Raw genomic sequence first — 11,531 nt, forward strand, 5'->3', positions numbered from 1 at the left:
AGCTGGGGTTGGAGGCTAGGGTAGGCTCACCAAGAGTAGGGCATTGAGTATGGCTGGGTGGCAGGGCCTGCTATCAAATTCCCTTCCCTAAAATCTCCATCAGGAGTGCCACAGCCAGACCTGACTTTTCCTCTTCGCTGCAGGTGAGGTTGCTTGACCTCTATACCTGTTTCCTAACCTCTTTAGAATGGCATAGTGGTGCCTATGATTATTAAGTTAATACATGTAAGTGCTTAAATGGAGCCTTACAAAAGAGCTACATTAATGTGGCCCATAGGAATGATCTGAGTGTCTACCTCAGAATGGAGAGAGTCACAAAGATAATGCATTTCAGTAAAAGTGGTACCTTACTCAGAGTAAGCACTTAAGTGCTTTGTTTGTTTGTTTATTAAGAGAGAGGTGGGGAGGCAGAGAGACAGACTCCTGCATGCACCATGACTGGGATCCACCCGGCAAGCCCCCTACAGGGCAATGCTCTCTCCATCTGGAGCTGCTGCTTCATTGCTTGGCATCTGAGTCATTTTAGCACCTGAGGCCACGGAGCCATCCTCAGTGCCTAGAGCCAACTTACTCAAAACATTTGAGCCATGGCTGCAGGATAGGGAGAGAGAAAGAGAGAGAGAGAGAGAAGAGGCAGGGGTGGAAAAGCAGATTGTCGTTTCTCCTGTGTGCCCTGACTGGGAATCAAACCCGGGACTTCCACACACCAGGCTGATGCTCTACCACCGAGCCAACCACCCAGGTCCTAACTTTTATATAGACAAGAATCACAATATAAAACTCATAACCATTTTTAAAGTGTACAATTCAATGGTTTTTAGTACATTCACAATGTTGTGCAATACCATCATTAAATTCCAGAACATTTCCATCATTCCAAAAACAGAAACCCTGTACCTGTTAGCAGTCAAACCCAGTGCCCCCTCCCCACTCCCCACCACCTCTGTTAACCATTAATCTTTCTGTGTGTATAGATTTGCCTATTCTGGGCATTTCTTATATTTTGAATCACAATATGTAGCCTTTTGTGTGTGGTGGTGGCTTCTTAGCACAGTATCTTTGAGGTCATCATATATCAATACTCCATTCCTTTTTTTTTTTTTTTCACTTTATTTATTTATTTATTTATTTATTTATTTATTTATTTTTCTTTATTTTTCCGAAGCTGGAAACAGGGAGAGACAGTCAGACAGACTCCCGCATGTGCCCGACCGGGATCCACCCGGCACGCCCACCAGGGGGCGACGCTCTGCCCCTCCAGGGCGTCGCTCTGTTGCAACCAGAGCCACTCTAGCACCTGGGGCAGAGGCCAAGGAGCCATCCCCAGCGCCCAGGCCATCTTTGCTCCAATGGAGCCTCGCTGCGGGAGGGGAAGAGAGAGACAGAGAGGAAGGAGAGGGGGAGGGGTGGAGAAGCAGATGGGCGCTTCTCCTGTGTGCCCTGGCCGGGAATCGAACCCGGGACTCCTGCACGCCAGGCCGATGCTCTACCACTGAGCCAACCGGCCAGGGCCTTATCAATACTCCATTCCTTTTTTATCATTGTATGAATAGACCACATTTAGTTTATCCATTCATTAGTTGATGGGCATTACAAATGTTCGTTAACACTCCATTTCTCAGATTCTGTGATTACAAAACGTGGCACGCTGTTTTGCATGGGGAAAGCATACCAGAACCGCTGCCTCTGTCTGGCCACCACTCAACTGGATTCCTACATCAGGGCCTGTCCTTTGAATGAAAACACTGAGATGGAAAAATAGAGACCTGCATGAGATCCCACGGTTTACTGGAAAACCAAGAATTTATTATTACTCCAGATTCAGGGGCCACTGAGCTAAACTAAGAAAGCTTGCCTTTCGCCAAGTCGGGAACTCTATACAGTTTCCAGCACCCTTCCCTGGACAGGTAAAAGGAATAATCTAAGCCTCAGGATCAGCTGGCCTCAGCGCATGCCAGTGGCAGCGCTCAGCCAATCAGCGCGGGCTGTCGTAGTCCTGGCAACATACTGTTTCGTTCGCTCTGCGAATCTCAAGCCTCCAAAACTTAAAATTACTGTCTTTTCAGGTACCGCGACACCCCCGCGTTTCGCTCTTCAGAGCCGCGACCATAGACTATTCCTATAAAAAGTTCTAGTCTTTTCCCGTCGCTGCTCGGTAAGCTCCTGCTCCCGGGAAGCAGCGCTGCCTCCAGGAATCCCTGAGCCCGTGTGGATTCGTGCAAGTGGAGTGAGGGCAAGGATGGGAGGAGGGCGGGGGGTTCGTGCATAGCTCATTTTGCCGTACCCACTCTGGGTGAGGGGTTGCCAGGGGTCTGTGGCAGGTCGAGCACATTTCTCAGATTTCCATGCCTGGGCTGGAGGAGTGGGACAAGTTGCCTTGGCTTGGAAACCAGGGCCAACCCCCCTGTGCCTGGGAAAGGCATCCAGGCCCAGGCTCACCCCATTTCTCCACTGGACCTTAATGTATTTGGTACCAGAGAAGAGGCATGAAGACTATCAGTCTTCAAACTTTCGGGAATAGCCTGCTGTGGGACAATTCCTTGGCAAAACACTACATTAGAGGTGAAGGACAGACAGATAAACAGATAACTACAGAACAAGAAGTGAATGTTGGGGTCCAGGGGTGACATCCAGGAGTAAGAGACCTGCTAAATATAGAGGATGGGTATGAACAATGGCAAGATCCTGAAAGAGACCTTTACATTGGAGCTTAACAGGGAGTTCTCCGAGCCAAAAGGGGGAGAAAAAGCATTCCAGGCTAAGGGGACAGCATGCATAGATCCCTGGAGACATGGTGTCTTCAGGAAACTGCTGGTAGTTTGTTGCTGGAGATGAGGCAAGAGAGGTCAGAAGGGATAAGATCATGAAAGATCTTGTGAGCCAGGAGATAGAGAAGCCAAAGGGAATGACAAGATTGGATTAGGAGCATCAGCAAATGCAGAGACTGAATTAGCAGACTAAGGATGTTGGGAGTGGGAGGTACTGGGAGGTAAGGAAGAGAAGGGACTACAGGGACTTGGGGGCTGATTGGATGGGGAACATGGAAAGAACAATCAGAGATGAGGATGCTCAGGTTAGTAGATAGGATGACCTGGTAGATGGAGGTGCCTTTTACAGAGATAGGGAACCTACCAGAAGGGCCAGATTAGGTGAGGACAGGGACAAGTTTAGTATTAGTTGGTTGAGTATAAAATCTTTGTAAGCCATCAAAATGGAGATGCTTTAGAAACAACTAACTATATGTAGAAAGTTGCAGATAATTCCAAGTTGTATATATTGGTATGCTTGTCCTCAGCGTATAGAGGGCTATAGAAACAGGAGTGAAGGAGATTACTTTTTAAAAAGAAAGTAAGCTTGGCCCTGGCCGGTTGGCTCAGTGGTAGAGCATCGGCCTGGTGTGCAGGAGTCCCTGGTTCGATTCCCATCCAGGGCATACAGGAGAAGCGCCCATCTGCTTCTCTACCCCTCCCCCTCTCCTTCCTCTCTGTCTCTCTCTTCCCCTCCCGCAGCTAAGGCTCCATTGGAGCAAAGTTGGCCCGGGCACTGGGGATGGCTCTATGGCCTCTGCCTCAGGTGCTAGAATAGCTCTGGTTGCAACAGAGCAACTCCCCAGATGGGCAGAGCATCGCCCCCTGGTGGGCATGCCGGGTGGATCCCAGTCGGGCGCATGCGGGAGTCTGTCTGACTGCCTCCCCATTTCCAACTTCAGAAAAATACAAAAAAAAAAAAAAAAAAAGTAAGCTTAAAAGCACCAATTTTTAAATGAGTAGGAAAAGAGGGGCTCAAGAGCAAGTGGCCAGAAGGGCAAGATGAAACTTAGGGAGCAATTTGAATCAGAGCCAAGGGAAAAAGGGAGAGTTGTTTTTTTTTTTTTAAGTAGAATTGTTTGCAGACACCTAAAAGGCTTCCCAGAAAAAGAGGGAACAAATGTGTTTTCTGAGGTATCAGTGGAGAAGACTAAGACCAAAAGGTACAAATTCCAGGAAAACAAAGTCTGAGTCAATATAAGGGAGCCTTTTCTAGCAGTCAGAATTAGGCATTCTAATGTTAAGTTAGAGAACTTCCATCATAGGACATATACAGAAGCAAAGTCTGCCAAGGGCATTACAGAAAGAGTTCCCTGACCTGGGCAGGCAATGGGACTAGTTAGCCTCTGAGAGTTCTCCTCATCAATCCCACAGGAACATTTTCACACAGTCTCTACACAAAACTATAGTGACCTCTTTTGTTACAAGAGCCTGCCTCACTTTCCTATCAATGGATACATGACCCCAAAGATCACTAAAATGCAAGCTTCATGGTGTGGTAGGCATGCTACCTTCAAGAGGGTAGTTGGGGTGACTTTGGGTGGGGATGATACTTAGGCTGAGGACTCTATGATGAGAAGGACTCAGACAAGGGGCAAAACTTTGTAAATCCCATGCCCTTCATAGGGCACAGCAAATGCCAAAACTGAGAGCCAAGACTGAGCTGGGAGAGTTGGACCAAGAGAAAAGAGGCCAGTGTAGCTGGATCAAGAGATCAAGGGGGAGGGGAGGGGGAGGAGATGAGGGAAGCAAGAGGATCAGGGCCCCAGCAAGGATAGTTTTGTAGGTCGTTGTTAGGAGGGGTGTATTTATTCTAAGAGCACTGAAAGATACTTCAAAGAAGTCATTAAAGGGTTTCAGATGGGAATGACTCTTCTGTGGTAGAGCATGAATTGTGAGTCTAGGTAGGGCACAATTGGAAGTAGCGAGACCAGTAAGAAGCATATTTTATTTTATTTATTCATTTATTTATTTATTTTGTATTTTTCTGAAGCTGGAAACGGGGAGGCAGTCAGACTCCCGCATGCGCCCAACCGGGATCCACCCGGCACGCCCACCAGGGGGCGATGCTCTGCCCATCCGGGGTGTCACTCTGTTGCTACCAGAGCCAGTCTAGCGCCTGGGGCAGAGGCCATGGAGCCATCCCCAGCGCCCAGGCCATCTTTGCTCCAATGGAGCCTTGGCTGCGGGAGGGGAAGAGAGAGACAGAGAGGAAGGAGAGGGGGAGGGGTGGAGAAGCATTTGGGCGCTTCTCCTGTGTGCCCTGGCCGGGAATTGAACCTGGGACTTCCACACGCCAGGCCGACGCTCCACCACTGAGCCAACCGGCCAGGGCCAAGAAGCATATTTTAAATGTGTCCCCATGGGTCTACAAGATAAAATTTAAAACCTTTAACCTGGCATTCGAGATGACTTCAACTTTATTTCCCATTAAACTCCTCCCGCACACACAATGTGCTTCCAACTTATGAAACTGTTGCGTGATGCTGAAATCCCAAATCCCACCACACGTCATCTGCCCCCACGCTGGTCCCTGCACCCATTGAAGCTCGACTCATTCTTGAAGGCGCACTTCATGTCCGCTCCTCTGTGATGACCACCTGGGTCCATCCATCAGTGTTTCTCCCCTCCCTGGCTGAGAGCACCTCATTATCGCTCTGGTTACCCCACCTTGCTCTGTGCCAGTGCACTGGGGTTGGACAACCAGCCTATTTTGGATCTGCACCAGGCCAGTACCAAGCCCTGGGTGATTCTCAGTAAAAGCTGGTTCAATGAATGACTAAATTCTCAGTCGTACCCAGCATCTTGTCCTCAAGGATATGATAAGTGGGTTGTTGAGAAGCACTCACTTTTGTCCATTGATATACACTCATTATTTTCTGACCACAAAAGGAACACATGGGGCCCTGGCCGGTTGGCTCAGCGGTAGAGCGTCGGCCTAGCGTGCGGAGGACCCGGGTTCGATTCCCGGCCAGGGCACACAGGAGAAGCGCCCATTTGCTTCTCCACCCCTCCGCCGCACTTTCCTCTCTGTCTCTCTCTTCCCCTCCCGCAGCCAAGGCTCCATTGGAGCAAAGATGGCCCGGGCGCTGGGGATGGCTCTGTGGCCTCTGCCCCAGGCGCTAGAGTGGCTCTGGTCGCAATATGGCGACGCCCAGGATGGGCAGAGCATCGCCCCCTGGTGGGCAGAGCGTCGCCCCATGGTGGGCGTGCCGGGTGGATCCCGGTCGGGCGCATGCGGGAGTCTGTCTGACTGTCTCTCCCCGTTTCCAGCTTCAGAAAAATGAAAAAAAAAAAAAAAAAAAAAAAAAAAAAAGGAACACATGGGCATTGATTGTAAAGAGCCTTAGCGAATGTACCGCATGTTCACTTCGTGTCAGGCTGGGCACTGGGGACACTTGGAAACTAAGACACAGTCTTTGCCATCGAAAAACTCACAGGCTTTTGAAAAAGAAAAACTCAGAATGCATCTTAATCCAGAAAAATATGGTCAGTGCTGTGATGGGGCTAAGTGTGGGGACTGTGGGGATCCAGAAGGGGCACGAGGAAAGGGTTAGGAAGGCTTGAGAGGATGGTGATGGCTGAGCTGAGTCTGGAAGGATCAATAAAAAATAAGTGAAGCAGAGGAGAGAGAAGAGTATTCCAGAGGGAGGACACAGCATGTTTTTTTATGGGGAGGTAGGAAGGGAGAATGGAGAAATCACAGTCAGATACAGTTTGGGTGTAAATACAAGATAAAGTAGAAGAAAAAAGAGAAAAAGAAATCAGAGAGGCTGGTAGAGTTGAATTGGACAGGTAGAATCAGATTAAAAAGATTGAACTTTGCCTGACCAGGTGGTGATACAGCGGATAGAGCATCGGACTAGGACATGAAGGACCCAGGTTCGAAAACCCGAGGTTGCTGCCTTGAGTGCAGGGTTGCTGGCTTGAGCATGGGATCATAGACATGACCCCATGGTTGCTGGCTTGAAGCCCAAGGTCACTGGCTTGAGCAAGGGGTCACTCTGCTGTAGCCCTCCAGTCAAGGCACATATGAGAAAGCAATCAATGAACAACTAGTGTGCAGCAATGAAGAACTGATGCTTCTCATCTCTCTCCCTTCTGGTCTGTCTGTCCCTACCTGTCCCTTTCTCTGACTCTCTGTCTCTGTCAAAAAATAATAATAATAAAAATAAAAAGATTAAACTTTATTCTGGAAGCTAGTTGGCAGCAATGGAAGGGTTTTAGGCAGGAGTTTTGGTTTTAGAAGAAAAATGATGCTGACAATGTTTTTTTATTATTTTTATTTTTGTATTTTTTTGAAGCTGGAAATGGGGAGGCAGACAGACTCCTGCATGCGCCCGACCGGGATCCACCCGGCATGCCCACCAGGGGGCGATGCTCTGCCCATCCGGGGCGTCACTCTGTTGCGACCAGAGCCACTCTAGCGCCTGAGGCAGAGGCCACAGAGCCATCCTCAGCACCCGGGCCAATTTTGCTCCAATGGATCCATCCTTGGCTGTGGGAGGGGAAGAGAGAGACAGAGAGGAAGGAGAGGGGGAGGGGTGGAGAAGTAGATGGGCGCTTCTCCTGTGTGCCCTGGCAGGGAATCGAACCCAGGACTCCCGCACGCCAGGCCGACGCTCTACCACTGAGCAACCCGGCCAGGGCCCTGACAATGTTTTTTAATAATAATGTTTTATCTCTTCTGAATTTTATTTATTTATTTATTTATTTTATTTTATTTTTGCATTTTTCTGAAGCTGGAAACGGGGAGAGACAGCCAGACAGACTCCCGCATGCGCCCGACCGGGATCCACCCGGCACGCCCACCAGGGGCGAGGCTCTGCCCACCAGGGGGCGATGCTCTGCCCCTCTGGGGGGTCTCTCTGCCGTGACCAGAGCCACTCTAGCGCCTGGGGCAGAGGCCAAGGAGCCATCCCCAGCGCCCGGGCCCTCTTTGCTCCAATGGAGCCTTGGCTGCGGGAGGGGAAGAGAGAGACAGAGAGGAAGGAGGGGGGGGCGTGGAGAAGCAAATGGGCGCTTCTCCTATGTGCCCTGGCCGGGAACCGAACCCGGGTCCCCCGCACGCCAGGCCGACGCTCTACCGCTGAGCCAACCGGCCAGGGCCATATCTCTTCTGAATTTTAGAACACTCCCATATCTGCTTATCTGTTATGCATTTGATCTTCATAGAGCAGAGTTTATATCATTTTAGGCATGAAAGATTTGAGACTCAGCAAGAATCAGTGACAGCCTGGGATAATGGCTAAGAGCAGAGATCTGGGGCCAGGCAAACCAGAGTTCAGGTCCTAACTCTGCCACTTATCAACCATGTGACCTTGGGCCTCTCTGGACTTTAGTGTCCTTATCTGTGAAATGAGTATAATCATAGAGCTAACCTTTTAGGTCTGCCCATTTGTCATTCACTCATTCACCAAATATTTACTGAGCTGCCACTTGGAGGTGTTAGGGCTTGAGAGGTGAGGGAGCAGAAAGATGAGATCCCGCTTCACAACCTATTGAAAAAAACAACATTGTAGTCCTGGCCGGTGGCGCACTGGATAGAACATCCTCCTGGAGCGCCAAGGTCACAGGTTCGATCTGGAGGGTTGCCAGCTTGATATTGAGGGTGTGCTCAACCCCCAAGGTCGCCAGTTCAAGCCCTCAATCAGGAAACATATGAGAAGCAATCGATGGCACAACTAAGTGGAATGAGTTGATGCTTCTTTCTCTCTCTCTCTCTCTCTCCCAAACAAACAAACAAACAAACAAACATCAACCAAGTAATTGAACCAGGGATTTTAAACACAAATGTCTGCCTGAACCAGACACATTAATGAAAGAATTGTGCTGCATGTGAGACGATAGGGAATGGTGGGAACCAGAGCAGGCTGAGGAGGGTGTGCCCCAGCCTAAAGTAACTCAAATTGAATAATTTTAAAGAATGTCAAATAAAAGTGAGCCCCAAGCCTTGTTAAGAGTGAGGTCTGTCAGTTTTCAACTCTTCATTTACATACTTGTGATAAGTGGTCTGAAGGAAAGTGTGGATTGTGTTATGCAGAGATAACATGAGGATATAAGAGAGCCTGGGAGGTGGTGCAGTAACATTTGATCTAAGATCTGGAGGATGAGGAGGAGGGAGGAGGGGGTGAGGGAGGGAGCATTCCTGGAAGGGGGAGCAGCATGTGCAAAACCCTTAGGCAGGACAGGGCTTGGATCATTCAGGAATTATTCAGAGAGAAGGTCAAGGCCTCTGGGACATCATAAGGAAAGCTGGACAGGTATTGAGGCAGGAAAGGTTGGCAGAGGAGGGTCATGGGACTTTATTTTGAGGGCTATAGAAAGTCATGGAAGTGTTTCAAAATGGCTGGAGGGTGAGTACATAAAAAAACAATGGCAACCTGACCAGGCAGTGGCACAATGGATAGTGTCTGTAAGGCCAGTTGCCACGGCCACCATCACAGCCACCTGACCCATGCAGATTTGCATTGGATTCAGACAGATGGTAATGAAACAACGGAGCCAAGAACTGGTGGGCCATCATATTTAATCCTAGCTTGCACCCGGTGGGCAAGTAAGAATACACACTAGGCTCCAAAACCCACTCATTCAGTGCTCCACAAAGCTATTGACTTATCTGAGTTTCCTAGAATCAAAGGTTTCTAGCTCACCAGCCTTATTCACCTCTGTTCCCCATCTCCTTCCTTCTCCCTGCACAAACTCTGCACAAACTAGCTTTTCCTTCAGCACTCTGCCATCTTGGCTGCTTCTCCTGGCCTCCTCCACGTGGCCCTTTTCTGCTCTCCTCTCTAATGCTAATCTCAGGAACCGTGAGAACAAACTCCCAGTTTGTCCCATTTTATAGTGCAGAAATCAAAATCTTTAATCCAATATACAAAATAGGGAAGTCTCTAATACAAAGTCACTTATCTGAGGCATGATAGGATTGCACCACCCCACAGCAAAAAGGGTGGGAAAGGCTTAGTCCTAAAACCAAGCCCCAGGCTACAAGGATCCTGCCTGCGCACAGCCCGCCCCCAACACACATTAATATCACCTGGGTGAAGGGCTTCCATGTGGGCAGCGCCATCTTTAACAAAGTGAGCATAATATATTTTATCTGCCCAACAGCGTTGGACTGGAATGCGGAGGACCCAGGTTCGAAACCCTGAGGTCTCCAGCTTGATTGCTGACTCATCTGGTTTGAGCCAGGCTCACCAGCTTGTGCCCAAGGTCGCTGGCTTGAGCAAGGTGTCACTCGGTCTGCTGTAGCCCCCCAGTCAAGGAACATATGAAAAAGCAATCAATGAATGTTGGGCGGATAAAATGTATTATGCTCACTTTGTTAAAGATGCCGTCGCCCAGGTGATATTAATGTGTGTTGGGGGCAGGCAGGATCATTGTAGCCTGGGGCTTGGTTTTTGAGATTAAGCCTTTCCCACCCTTTTTGATGAGGGGTGGTACAATCCAATCATGCCTCAGAGAAGTGACTTTGTATTAGAGACTTCCCTATTTTGTATATTGGATTAGAGGTTGTGAAGCTATAGTATAAAATAGGGGTAGAACGGGAACTTGCTCTTGGTTCCTGAGATTATCATTAGAAGAGAGAGCAGAGGAGAGCAGAGAAAGGCCACGTGGAGAGGAGGCCAGGAGAAGCAGCCAAGATGGTGGAGTGCTGAGTGAGATGCCAGTTTGTGTAGAGTTTGTATTTGGGATAAGGAAGGAGATGGGGAACAGAGGTGAATAAGTCTGGTGAGCTAGAAACCTTTGATTCTAGGAAACTCGGATAAGTCAGTGGCTTTGTGAGCACTGAATGTGACTGGGTTTTGGAGCCCAGTGTGTATTTTTACTTGCCCGCCGGGTGCAAGCTAGAATGAAAGACTATGGCCCATCAGTTTTTGGCTCCACTGTTTCTTTACCGACTGTCCGAATCCAATGCGAACCTGCGTGGGCTGGGCTGCTCTGATGGTGGCCCTGGCCGTGGCTGCTGGCTTTACAATGAACAACTAGGGAGCCACAACAAGAATTGATGCTTCTCATTTCTCTCCCTTCCTGTCTGTCTGTCCTTATCTGCCCCTCTCTCTGTCTCTCTGTCTCTGCCACAAAAATAAATAAATAGATAAAATAAATAATGGCACACTTACTGTGAACAAAGCAACTCCAAAATGGGCTGATTCTAAACAGCTTCACCACTGTTGGGCAGATAAAATGTATTATGCTCACTTTGTTAAAGATGGCGCTGCCTACGTGGAGGCTGTTGCCCAGGTGATATTAATGTGTGGTGGGGTGGGCTAAAGGCAGGCAGAATCCTGTAGCCTGGGGCTTGGTTTTGGGATTAAGCCTTTCTCACCCTTTTTGATGTGGGGTGGTACAATCCAATCATGCCTCAGAGAAGTGACTTTGTATTAGAGGCTTCCCTATTTTGTATATTGGATTAAAGGTTTTGAATGGAGAGCTTGCTCTCTCGGTTCCTGGGATTAGCATTAGAGAGCAGAGCAGAGAAAGGCCACGTGGAAGAGGCCAGGAGAAGCAGCCAAGATGGCGGAGTGTTGAGTGAGAAGCCAGTTTGTGCAGTTTGTGCAGGGAGAAGGAAGGAGATGGGGAACAGAGATGAATAAGTCTGGTAAGCTAGAAACCTTTGATTCTAGGAAACTCAGATAAGTCAGTAGCTTTGTGAGCACTGAATGTGAGTGGATTTTGGAGCCCAGTGTGTGTTTTTACTTGCCCGCCGGGTGCAAGCTA

This window comes from Saccopteryx leptura, chromosome 10 (assembly GCF_036850995.1).
Source record: "Saccopteryx leptura isolate mSacLep1 chromosome 10, mSacLep1_pri_phased_curated, whole genome shotgun sequence".
In the NCBI taxonomy this organism is placed as follows: Eukaryota; Metazoa; Chordata; class Mammalia; order Chiroptera; family Emballonuridae; genus Saccopteryx; species Saccopteryx leptura.